Source organism: Pantherophis guttatus, chromosome 3, assembly GCF_059756535.1.
Source record: "Pantherophis guttatus breed Tessera chromosome 3, ASM5975653v1, whole genome shotgun sequence".
Taxonomy (NCBI): domain Eukaryota; kingdom Metazoa; phylum Chordata; class Lepidosauria; order Squamata; family Colubridae; genus Pantherophis; species Pantherophis guttatus.
Window position 1 is genome coordinate 115,708,245 of NC_142065.1, and position 13,611 is coordinate 115,721,855.

Below are 13,611 nucleotides of genomic sequence, written 5' to 3' on the forward strand. Positions count from 1 at the left end.
AATCAAGCCTGAATTTAAGTTAATTTTCCTGAAATACAATTTATTTCTTTTTTGTGGATGCTTGTGGAGAGTTTTATTTTTTTAAATTTGACTGGACTGGATTGGAAGGGAGACTTTTCTTTTTGACTTGTTTAATTATTAAATATTTTTAGTTTATAGGATTTTGGATTAGTTTTGTTACCTCCTTTTTGGGCTAAATTTTAATTTAGCTTTAGCTTTAGCTTTAATTTAGCTTTATTGGATATTGGATATAGCGGGAGAGTGGACAGAGCAAGAAACACTGCCATCTAGTGGATTGAAACATTGTATCTCCCCCCCCCCCTTCTCACTGGTGAAAGAAAGTAGCAACTGTTTTACTTCAAGGTCTTTGAGCCTGTCTATAGATAAGACTTAGAAGAGCATCAAAGAGTGTGCACAGGATTGTTTATTCAGGTGCTATTCGGAGAAACTATTATTGGCAGGCGGTTAAAACTGAGTGAGACATATAAAAGAACTTTTGGATACTACACAGTTGTGGATCTCTACACTAGATAGAAAAATTTCTTTCTTTTTTAATTTTTCTGTGTGGGCACTATTTTTTATTATTCCACTTCTTCCCCTTTCAACTATTTTTAAATGGACTATGTTTGCTTATAGAAGATTTTTAGTATTTTTAAGTTTTTGAAATATACTTTCTCCTCTTTTTTTCCTCTTTTCTCCTTTTTTTCTTTTTTTCTTTTCCTTTTTCCCTACTCATAAAACTTTTTTTTTTATTGAAAAGTTTTAAAAAATTTTACACATATTTTCCCTTCCCTCCTCCCCCCTCCTCCCCCAACCCTCCCCCCCCCCGGACTTCCCAGAGCAAATACAGGATATAGCATTTAACAAACATATAAAAAAAAACATAAGCTAACTATCTATAATATCTGAATATAACTATTTAAACCAATTATTGCTTGAAAGTAATCAATCCAACTTCATTCTTGTCCGTTCTTCAATAATAAGCAAGTCTTCTTTCTTCCAGCATTACACAATCAGAGCCCAATTACAATTAACCATCACATCTCCAACCCTTACATATATTAACACATTAACAAAATATTTTAACAAATAAATTATATTGTAAAAACCTTATTTTTACTTTTTACCTCATAAACTTATATTGATTCTTCCTGGAAACATTCCTTACTTAATAAGGAATGCTTATGCTCCACTGCCATGAGAGGACAGTGGAATCCCAGTTTCGACCTGCGCTGAAATGGCAGATTGTCTCTCCCGGACCTTTTTAAATTCACCATCATTGAATCCCTGGCCTCATTCCATCTTCCCCAGGTGGACTTCTTAGGGATGTACTCATCGGCTGAGCTTTTTGCCTTGCGAGACTCCCCCCTCTCGCAGGCCTGGCCTTCTATGTTATCGAAGGCCTACCTTGATGACGGGTTTTGGAACCCAGAGAGGTGGCATGCCGTGAAGAGGGGATTGAGGGTTTTTTTATATAAATTTTTAACCAATTTTTTAAGGAGTTCCGGGGGGGGAGGGTTGGATTAGAAGTAGGGCTGTGGGTATGGGGGATAACCCACTAAGAGGAGGGCCGGGTATGGCTGTGAAGTGCAGCATGTTCTGTTCGCAAAGTAGTTCCTTTCAGTAAACACACCTCTTTAACTGCGATTGAGAGTCCATTTTTGTAAAAAAGTTGTAAAATTCCACTTCGAATCCTCCTTCTTATATTAGAAATCCCAATGCCTCTTGACAATTTTCCAGTTGACTGTATCAAAGCCTCTGGAGAAATCTCTCTCAATATTTCCTGATTATACTCCTTCAAACCTCTCAGCCTTTCCTTCTTAATTTGAAAAACATCCATTCCATTTTCCAAAGGCACATTAAACTGGATTGTTTCTTCCACCTCTTCATTCAGCAACTCACTATTATTTGGCAACTGAAATACCGATACAGTATCTTTTATTTATTTTTTTAAAATTTGATTTATATGCCGCCCTTCTCCGGAGACTCAGGGCGGCTTACAATGTGTTAAGCAATAGCCTTCATACTTTTGTATATTCATACAAAGTCAGCTTATTGCCCCCACAAACTGGGACCTCATTTAACCTACCTTAGAAAGGATGGAAGGCTGAGTCAACCTTGAGCCTGGTAAGATTCGAACCTGCAGTAATTGCAGGCAGCTGTGTTAATAACAGGGTGCTTTAGACCACTGTACTACCAAGGCCCTTCACTTGTATCTTTGTTTCGAACTTGAATAAAATCCTTCTTGAAAAACCCTTCCATTCTTTCCACTAACACGGAGGTAGATGATTCTAAAATTTCTTTAAAGAGATCCGCAATCAGTATTTGTGTATTTACTGATGTTTGTAATAGTGAGCCTTCATCACTTTCAAAAAAGCCAGCCATTTTTTTTTTAATCCAACCACCTTGGACAATGCTGGGTGTTAACAGCTTTATTGAGAGTTAACTTTCACTTTCACACCCTATTAAGCACAAGCGCCATTTTCTTCACTCCTTTAAGCAACTTCAAAAAGTAGCAATTTAAGCGTGGAATTAAGGGTTTGTTACTTGCGGTTGTCTGCTCTCCTGTCTTCACTCCGTCTGCATAGATAATCAACTTAAATCTCAGTAAAGATTGCAGAAGTGGTTGCGACGTTTTTTTCTGCTTAAAGCAGAAGCGCCCTGGATCTCGGAGTTTCACCGGACTTCCTGGGGAGCTCTCACCCTCCAAGCCCCCAAAACTATTTCAGGGGCTTTCAGGGAGCTCTACCCCCATCCGATTATTCTCCTTTCCCTCTTCTCCTGGGGGAAAGGTTTTCCAGCCACCGGACAGCTGATTTGCGCTGTCAGGGCGGCTTTACAAGATCGCAGGGCTGGCGCTCTGAGAGAGAGCATCCAGCAACGTCGGCGGTGCCACCGAAAGTCCCCTACTCATAAAACTTTATCGTTCAATTGGATTAAGGCACACAAGAGCCTGAAGAAATTATTTTTTGTTAATCTGGCTTTTACCTCTTTATTCAATTGGATTAGGGCACACAAGAAAATTGTTTTCTTTGGTTTTTTTTCCTTTGCCCATGGTTATTTGGGATAATAGCTGTCTTCCATAAAAATGGATTAGGGTTGAGAAGAACCTGAAGATATCCTTTGATTTGAATAATAATAATAACTTTTATTTGCGGTCACAGATCAAAATAAAAATATAATTGCAAAAGAACGTGGGGAAAGTAACATCATAAACAGTTGGCTACCAGAAGCCTTGGCTGAGAGGAATTACAGTGTTCTCCTCTAATAGTTACAGTTGTTAAAAAAAATTTAGAAAGCTGAAAAGTAATGTGTGAGGAGCCATCCTCTAAACAATATAAGGTCAAATTACTAGCATTGGATCCAGAGAGATCTGTTTCTAGGAGAGACAGTAATTTAGTCCTGCCTGCGTTATACATAGGGCAGTATAAAAGAGCATGCTCCAACCTCAGCTCTATCATAGGGGCATAGCCGCTCACTTATCGGGAGCCTCTTAAATCGTCCGTCCAGCAATGCTGAGGGCAAGATGTTGAAACGAGCAAGGGAGAAGACTCTTCTATACTTAGGGATGGTTAAAGTGTAAAGATATGAGGCCATCCTCAGTCCATAATTGTTAAATTGGCTGAAGATCAGAGGGGAGCAGGTTTTATTAGCTCTAGCTCTTAGATATTGCAAGTCTATGTCCACAAGCCATTGGACTACCCTAGATTGGGCGTCCTTAAGGCCATAGTCTCCCAAGGCATCCCCCGAAAAACCTAGCAGGTGGAGTTTCTTCGTCAGCTCCCTCTCCCATTGAGAAGTATAGGAGTCAGCTAACACCAGGGAGAGGTAGCTACCAGGGACTGCCAAAAAGAGCACCTGAAACCACCATTTAAAGGTGTTAATCCATGCCATGCATTCAACTGATCGAATGCCCAATTCCAGATACATCGAAGCAAAGCCAACACAGGGAGGGAGACCCAAAAATTTCCTAAAAAGACCAGCCTGAGTTCTTTCAATACACTCCTTGAAACCCCGTATCTATATAGGAATTCTGTAAAGAGTTTGGGCCAGGGTTTTGGCTTTGTAAATATGCAGAACAGAAGGAATAAACTGGCCTCCTCTAAGAAAAATCTTAGAATCTGCTGATGGCTACAGGAGGCCGAATTCAGCACCTGAGTTCGATGTCTAGTCCAAGCACCGGTGTTCTGAAAATGGATACCTAAATACTTAAAATGGAAAACCGGCTTAACAGCGTTACCCTTAATAGCCCAGTTGTATAGCTTCTGGGCTCTAGAGAACACCAATACTTTTGATTTGTCATAATTAATGGACAAGTGGGTCCATTAGTAGGTCCCAAAAGCAGAAAGTAGCCTTTTCAAACCAAGCCTTGACAGTGATAGGAGGACCGCATCGTCAGCATAAAGGAGAAGCAAGATCTTCGTAGTTGACAACTTTGGGGCGTGGGACTCAGTATGTCCAATGTAAGAGGCCAAGTCAGATAAGAATAAGTTAAACAGAAGAGGAGCCAGGACACAGCCCTGCCTTACTCCGCTCTTTATCGGGATAGGATTTGAGAGTTCTCCCTGCAAACCGCACCTGACCTGACTAAAAGTCTGGTTATGTAGGGATCTAATTAAGAACAGGAGACGTCTATCAATGGAACTTTTGAGCAATTTTGACCACAACAATTCCTTTGGGATTGAATCAAACACTGCCTTTAGATCAATAAAAACAGTAAAAAGTTTACCACCTGGTATGGTGGCGTATTTATCAACCAGGTGTGCTAGGACAAAGCAGTGGTCCAAGGTGGCACAGCCCACTTTAAACCCAATCTGTTCAACACCAATGATTTGGATTCCTCAACCCAGGTGAGGAGTCTGCGTTGGAGATATTTAGCATACAATTTTCCAATGGTGGAGAGCAGACTTATAGGACGATAATCGGCTGGATTGTTCCTATTTCCTCGTTTAAAAACAAGAACAATAATTGCTAGACTCCAGAAGGTAGGGATCCTGCCAGAGGTATTAATATGGGTGAAGAGTGTTGCTAAAAGAGAAATCTACCACTCAGGATTAGATTTAAGAAGAACTTGAAAAAACGGATTAGGGTGAAGATATTCTTTGATTTGAATAGTTTGTAACTATATTATAGATATGAGATATGAAAGGCAGCAGTTATCAGTTCTTCTGGATCGACTCCTTCTTCTTCACCATTGGGAGGACAACGATCAATACAGGCGATTTTGCAGCAGGAAAAAGAGAAGGAACATGAGAAAGAGAAGGATGCGACAATGCAGATGATTTTGTAAGGAATACAAGATATAAAATTAAAAATAGAAAAGATTGAACAAAGAACAGGGGAAACAGATGGAAAAGTGGAAAACATACAACAGATCATCATCTGGGACAGACTTGAAAAAATTGAAGAAAAAGGAGAACAAAGAGACAAAAAATTAGAGATATGGACAATAGATTAGAAGAGGTTGAACATGACAAGAGTGGAATAGGATGGGAGATGGACAAATCAGGATTTTATCTAAGATTTCAAAATGTTTAAGAAGAAAAAGGAGAAAACTTGGCAGAAAAATGATAGAAATCCTGGCAGAAGCATTAGAAATCACCAAAGAAAAAATGTTTGATGGCATTGACGAGATGTATCGAGTATACATCTCAATACATAAGATACACAATGAGAAATAAATTACCAAGAGAAGTTCATATAAGATTCACCAAGAAATCAATTAAAATGCAAATACTGCAGATTACAAAAGAGAAAACACTGAAGTATAGGGGCAAGGAAATTATGGTCCTGAAGCAAATACCGAGAAAAGTGAGAGAGATGAGAAGAGAATATCAATTCTTGACGAAAATATTGCTCCAGAAAGGTGTGAATTACAGATGGTTGATACTAGAAGGCTTGGTGTTTACATGGCAAATGCAAAGATTCAAAATAGATTCAATTGATAAAGCCAAAGCATTCTATGCTGAATATCTTAGAGAGAAGGAAGTAGAGTTAAGAAGAGAAGAGCCATTGGTTGAATTGCAAGAGGAAAGTTTGGCAATGATTGAACAGGAGGAAGGTGCAGTAGGGCAGTGGTGGGATTCTGCTCGTTCTAGGGGGTTCGCCCGAACCGTTTGTTAAATTGCTGGCTCACCTCACCCCTTGCCCCGCCCCTCCGCACCACTATTTATTGCCAATAAATAGTGGTGGACGAGGGGCGGGCGAGCCAGCAATTTAACAAATGGTTCGGTGTTTTTTTGTAATTTTATTGGCCAGCGGAGCTTCAGCCCTTGATTAGATCGGCTCCCGACTCTCAGCTGATTTGCTCTCAGCTGTTTTGCTCAGGGCTCTGCTGCTTGTTGGAGCAGATTTTTTTCCCCTAGCTATGCTGAAAAACGAAACTGAAAGTAAAGCAGGCTGTTGGCTTTGCTGTTGCTGCAACATTGGAAAATTAGGCAGGCAGATTTCTTTTCTTTTTCCTCACCAAAAAAGGTAGGTGCAAACAATGGGAAATTTAGGGAAAAAGAGGAGAGTTCAAGATTTTAAAACACAAAAGAAAAAAAGCTCTATTTAACTAGGGAATTGTAATAATTGAGATACTATTAATTGTATATTGTGTTGAAAGCAGAAATGGTTAAGTTGTGGTTTGGAGGAATATATGGGGGAAATTATTTGGTTTATTATTATTGGTAAATATAATTAATTGATTTGTAAGAAATTGGATTGCATGGAAATAATTGGAATATTCACGTTCATATTGATTAATGTACAAAAAAGGTAGTTATATAACTAATTGATTTATATTAAAATGTTGAATTTATATTAAACAACTAATATTACATAATTAACCAATGTGAGGATGGATATAAAATTATATGACAATGGGAAGGGGTATAATATAGAATAGAAGGGAAAAATTGAATTTGATTAAGATTAGAGATGAGGATGAAGGGTAATATTGGTTTTTTACAAAAATAGATGAGGAATAAATATGGCAAAAAGGAAATATAGAAATTGTAAATTTAATTGAAATGACTAAACACTGTTTAAATTTGTGAACCGGCCAAATACTCTGTTCAAAGAAAATACATTGTATGTTTGTATGTGCGTTTCTAATTATTGTTATTTATTCATATTTGTTCTATTTTATTCTTTAAAGTTTAACAATTCATTCTTTATCTTAATATCTTTATATTTGTTTGGGGTTGGCTTTCTTCCCTTTCATCTTTTTTATTGTACAGCAATCTTTCTCCTCAAACCTACCACCTCTCTCTTTTCTTTCCTTCTTACTTTCTCTTCCTCCCCCTCTTCTTCTCCTCCCTACTTCCTCTTCCTTTCTCCTTCTCCTCCTCTCTTCCTCCCTCTCTTACCCTCACTCCTACTCTAATTTCCCTTCCCTTCCTTCATCCCTCTCTATTGCTGTATCCTTTTATGCATATGGACTACTCAGAGGGCTGAAAAAGTTATTTCTGACTGGTCCTCACACTTTTGACCACTCCTCGAACTTACGACTGTCCTCACATTTTACGTTTTTGCCCTATCTTGTCACTATGGTGAAGAGAAGCAGTTGTGAAATGAGTGACATGGTTGTTAAGAATGCTACAATGGGCATAAATGATGACCAGTCATAAGTGCGAAGACCGGTCAAAAGTGCGAGGACCTGTCAGAAATCACTTTTTTCAGCCCTCTGGGTAGTCCTTTTGTGCATATGGACTACTCAGAGGGCTGAAAAAGTTATTTTTGACTGGTCCTCGCACTTTTGACCAGTCCTCGAACTTACGACTGTCCTCACGTTTTACGTTTTTGCCCTATCTTGTCACCATGATGAAGAGAAGCAGTTGTGAAATGAGTGACACGGTTGTTAAGAATGCCGCAACGGGCATAAATGTGAGGATGGTCATAAGTGCGAGGACCAGTCAAAAGTGCGAGGACCAGTCAGAAATGACTTTTTTCAGCCCTCTGTAGTCCCTATGCAGATAGCCACGCCCACCGGTCACATGACCAGCTAGCCACACCCACCCAGTCACATGACCACCAAGCCGCACCCCCAACTAAGCCACGCCCACAGAACCGGTTGTTAAAAAAATTGAATCCCACCACTACATTGAACCATATCTTCCAAAGACCCTGGAGCACATACAGGTAGTTCTCAGTTTATAACTACAATTAAATCAAAAATTTCTGTAGTTAGCAAGACAGTTATTAAGTGTGTTTTGCCCCATTTTACAATTTTTCTTGCAGAGTTGTTAAGTGAATCACTGCAGTTGTTAGTAACATGGACGTTAAGTGAATCTAGTTTTTTCATTGACTTTGATTGTCAGAAAGTCACAAAAGGTGATCACATGACCCCAGGACAGTGCAAACATGCCAAATTGCCAACTTCCAATCTCCAAATTTTGATCAAGTGACCATGGGGATGCTGCAACAGTCATAAATTTGAAAAATGGTCATAAGTCACTTTTTTCAGTGCCATTGTAATTTCAAATAATCACTAAACAAATCATTGTAAGTTGAGGAATACCTGTATCGTACAGGATAAATTTTCTTAAATATTAGAAGGTTTTTCATATTGCAGAGGAGTTGAATAAAATATGTCATTAACTCAATAGGCATCCAAGAAGAAAGTGTACATGTTGTACAATCTCCAGCCGGATCGTTCTGTGACAGGAGGAGCTTGGTATAGTGACCAAGACTTCGAATCTGAATTTGTAGAGGTGCTAAATCAACAGTGTTTTAAATTTCTTCAGACTAAGGTAAGACAAGGGTTATATCCCCTGTTTCTAGATCATTGAACCACTGACCAGAGACAAAAATCAGGTCCAGAGTTTGTCCCCCCGTGTGAGTAGGGCCTTGAACTAACTGGGTCAGGTCCATGGCCGTCATGGAAGCCATGAACTCCCGGGCTGCCTCTGACGTTTCACCGACAGATGGCAGGTTGAAATCCCCATGACCATAAGTCTGGGAATATCCACCGCCACCCCGGCTATTACGTTGAGCAGCTCGGGCAGGGCCGTTGCTACGTGGCAGGGAGCCAGGTACGCAATCAGCAAGCCCATCTGCACCCCACGACCCCACTTCACAAGGAGGGACTCACCTCCGGCTATCTGAGGTACAGTGGCCTTCCTCGGACAAAGACTTTCCTTTATAATAGCCGCCACCCACCCACCCCGCCCCTACCCTGAGCCCTCAGCTGATGGAATGCGCGGAAGCCTGGTGGGCACATTTCAATGAGGGGAACCCCCCCTCCCAGCCCATATTAAAAAGCAACATGAACAAATGTTGATACAGCCAAAACTAGGGAAACTATTTACTTCATTACCGCAATGTAAGAAAAGAGGAATGGTTTTATATATCAGAGATACAATACCAGCGGAAAAAATTTATGCAGATGAAGAGGGAAGAATTTTGATGGTGGAAATGATAGATAATAATAAGAAAATACTCTTAATAGCAATATATGCTCCAAATGACAATCAAGAAGATTTTTACAGAAAACTACATATGAGATTAATTGAATTGGACTATGAAAATATTTGTATGATGGGAGATTTTAATGGTGTAATAGATGGGAAAATGGACTATAATACACAGAAGGTAACAAAACAAAGTAGGAAAACTCTGCCGAAATCCTTCTTTAAGATGACAGATGAAATGAATTTGGAGGGAAAGAAATACAAAAAAGAGACAATATACTTTTTATTCTAATAGACACTTATCATGGTCTAGAATAGCTATGATATGGATGACAATGGAATTGACCTCTAATATAGAAGAAATTGATATAGAAGCCAATACCTGGGCAGACCATAATCCACCATAATCCAATGATAGTGAGATGGAAAGGACAAAGGAGAAGGTTCAGATGGACTTTAAACACTAAAGTATTAAAAGAAAAGGACTTTGTACAGAAAATGGAGAAAGAACTAGATTTTTTTTAAAGAAAATAGAAAAGAGGATATGCAAAATTTGTGGGACACTATGAAAGTTTATGCTAGCTCATGATGGCTCATGATGACTTATGCTAGCAGTTCATGATGGAACTGACAGAAGCACTATACAAAGAAAAGAAATATTAAGAAGAGGCAAAGTTATAAAACATTAGAGGATAATTATAAGGAACTTGAAAAAGAATTACAGAAGTTCCCACAAAAAAAGGATATTAAACTGAAAATGGACATAACTAAACATAAAATGAGACTATTGGAAAAAGAAGATCTAGCATAAAAAATTAGAAATGCTAAACAAAACTACTTTGAGGAAGCCAATAAACCAGATAGATGGCTAGCATATAAATTGAAAAAGAGAGAGAGAATCAAGGAAAATAATGAAATTAGTAGATGATCAAGGACAAATTAGATTTGAGAATGAAGAGAAGAAAAATATTGTACAAGATTATTATAAAAAATTATATGAAAAAGAAAACATAGAGGAAGAAAGTGTTAAACAATATCTACTTGAGGCAAATTTACCTCAGATTCCTAAAGACACCGAGATGATGTTAGATGGAAACATAACGATGATGGAACTGACAGAAGCACTTAAAAAACAAAGGATTGGAAAAGCGCCAGGCCCAGATGGTTTGCCAGCAGAATATTGTAAGACTTTACAAGATTCACTGAGTCTCCCACTGTTAGAAGTTATGAATGAAGTAATGTTGAAGATGGAAATACCCAATTCATGGTTGGAAGAATATATTACACTTGTCCCAAAGGAAGATGCCGACCCACAACAAGTCAAGAACTATTGACTCATTGTGGGTCAGATTATAAAATCTTCGCTACAATATTGGCAGAAAGACTTAAAAGATATTTAAATAATTTTATACTTCTGGATCAAAATGGATTTCTGCCAAAAAGGCAGATCAGAGATAATTTGAGGATAATTCTGGACACTTTGGAGTAATATGAGGCACATCCTGAAAAGCAAATGGCTCTGATGTTTTTGGATGCATAGAAAGCCTTTGATAATGTGAACTGGCGATTTATGTTATTACAGCTCCAACAGATGAGCTTTGGGAGGAAATTTATTCAAGCCATAGACTTTATATATCATAAACAAACAGCAAAAGTAATGATAAATGGAGAATTGACTGAATCTATTGAAATACAAAAAGGTTGTCCACTATCACCACTGTTATTTGTGTTAACACTAGAAGTATTAAACAGAAACATTAGAGAAGAAAAATAAATAAAAGGAATGAAAATTCAAAATCAAGAATATAAACTGCAAGCATTTGCTGATGACCTGGTGTTTATTTTGGAAGATCCATTTGAATCAATAAATAAATTAATAGATAAAATAGGAGACTTTGGAAAGGTTGCTGGTTTGAAAATAAATAAAGATAAAACGAAGATTTTGACAAAAAATATGCTAAAAAAACAGAAAGAAGAATTGGTGACAGTATCAAAGATGCAGGTCACAAACCAAGTTAAGTATTTAGGGATACATTTATCAGCAAGATGCAGTAGACTTAAGGAGAATAATTACAATAAACTTAAACAACAGATAGTGACAGATTTGGCTAAATGGGAGAATTTGCAATTATCATTGGTAGGGAGGATATCAACTATTAAGATGAATATATTGCCTAGAATTTTGTATTTGTCCCAGACAATTCCAATTAGGTTGGGAAAAGATTATTTTGAAGATTTGTATAAAATTGTGTTAAAATATATTTGGCAGAGTAAAAAGGCGAGGATAAAATTAAAATTGTTGCAAGATGTTAGATCAAGAGGAGGTTTTGGCTTGCTGGATTGGGAATTATATTATCAAGCAACTAACTTGATGTGGATTAAAGAATGGATAATGTTAAGAAATATTAGATTGTTGACTTTAGAAGGACATGATTTGGTGTTGGGCTGGCATACTTTCTTATGGTACAAGAGTACAAAAACACGGGTATTTTAGAAGACATGTTATACGAGAGTCTTTGTTATTCAATTGGGAGAATATTAAAATACATCATTATTTAAAAATTATAGTCTGATTATCTACCATTGAAGCATTCTCATACTCAATAACATTTAGAAAGGAACAAATTGTTAGATATAGTGAATTATTGAATGAAAAGGGTGAACTTAAATTGAAGCAAGAATTAGAAGAACAAGAGATAAAGATGGATTGGTTTTCATATATGCAAATACATTCTAGATATAGATATGATAAAGATTTTAAGACAGAGGGTTTTTATAGTAATTTGACTAATCTACATAAATTTTTAACAGGTTCTGATGACTATGTAATTAAAAAATTGTATGGTTATTTATTAGAGGTAAAATTGGAAGAAGAACAAGTTAAAGAAACAATGTGTCAAGTTTCGAGGTCGTCTCAAAACGACCCTTCTGTGTCGATGAGTTTGCGGGATGTGTAGGCACAAGGTTGTAGATTCCCTTGGCTGTTCTTTTGGAGTAGCACAGCCCCCACTGCCACATCGCTGGCATCTGCTTGGATGACGAAGGGTTGTTCGGGGTCAGGATGCTTTAAGACCGGTTCTTTTGCAAACATTTCTCTTAGTGTTTCGGATGCCTGTTGGCAGGCCAGGTCCCACTGTAGAGGTTGTCCTGGGCGGGGTTTTGCATGGGGGAAAAATTTTGGTTATGGAATTGATTTAGAGAACTGACAAAAATTGTGGTCGCAAAATTATAAAATGATAATGTCAACAGCATATAAGGAGAATTTGTATAAGATGTTTTACAGGTGGCATTTACCCCCGACGAGAACTGCTAGAATGTTCAAGAACAAATTGGAACAGTGTTGGAAATATCATCAGACACCGGGCTCATATTACCATATGTGGTGGACATGTGTAGAAGCTAAAAGATATTGGACTAAAATCCACACATGGTTGGAAAAAATGACAAAGAAACACATTGACTTTAAACCAGAGATATTTTTATTAGGGATTTTACCAGAAATATATAATAGAGAATTGAGAGATTTAATTGTGAATGTTTTAACAGCGGCTAAAATTGTATTTGCTAAAAATTGGAAAGAGGAGAAAATACCTACGAAAGATGAAGTTATTAAGAAAATTATGGAATGTGCTGAAATGAGTAAATTGACATTTGAAATTAGAGAACAGGAATTGGAAAGAGGAGAAAATACCTACGAAAGATGAAGTTATTAAGAAAATTATGGAATGTGCTGAAATGAGTAAATTGACATTTGAAATTAGAGAACAGGAAGACAAGCAATATTATATAGTATGGAATTTATTTTATCAATGGCTAGATAAGAAAGCATGGAAATGAAGTATAAAATATGAAATAAATGTAATAATAAAATATATGATATGGTTTTTAGGGGATAAATGCCATTGTTAAATAAATGTTAAATGAGAATAATAATACAATGAGATATAATAAATTGACAAATAACTTGTAAATTTTGGATATGGGATTAAGCACAAAAGAATTGTAACTGATTGACACACTTTCTGTAATTGTAATGGATGATGGTTGTTTTTATGTTTTGTTTAAAAAATAAAAAGAAATTCAAAAAAAAAAAAAGAAATTGCCGACACCAAGTCCCGGTCGGACTTGTATTAGTCTCCGTACTGATCCACATGAGCCCAGACCCTGCTGAGGAAGTAAGCCAGTTTGGCAGGCGTACCATCAAGTGGTATGCCTG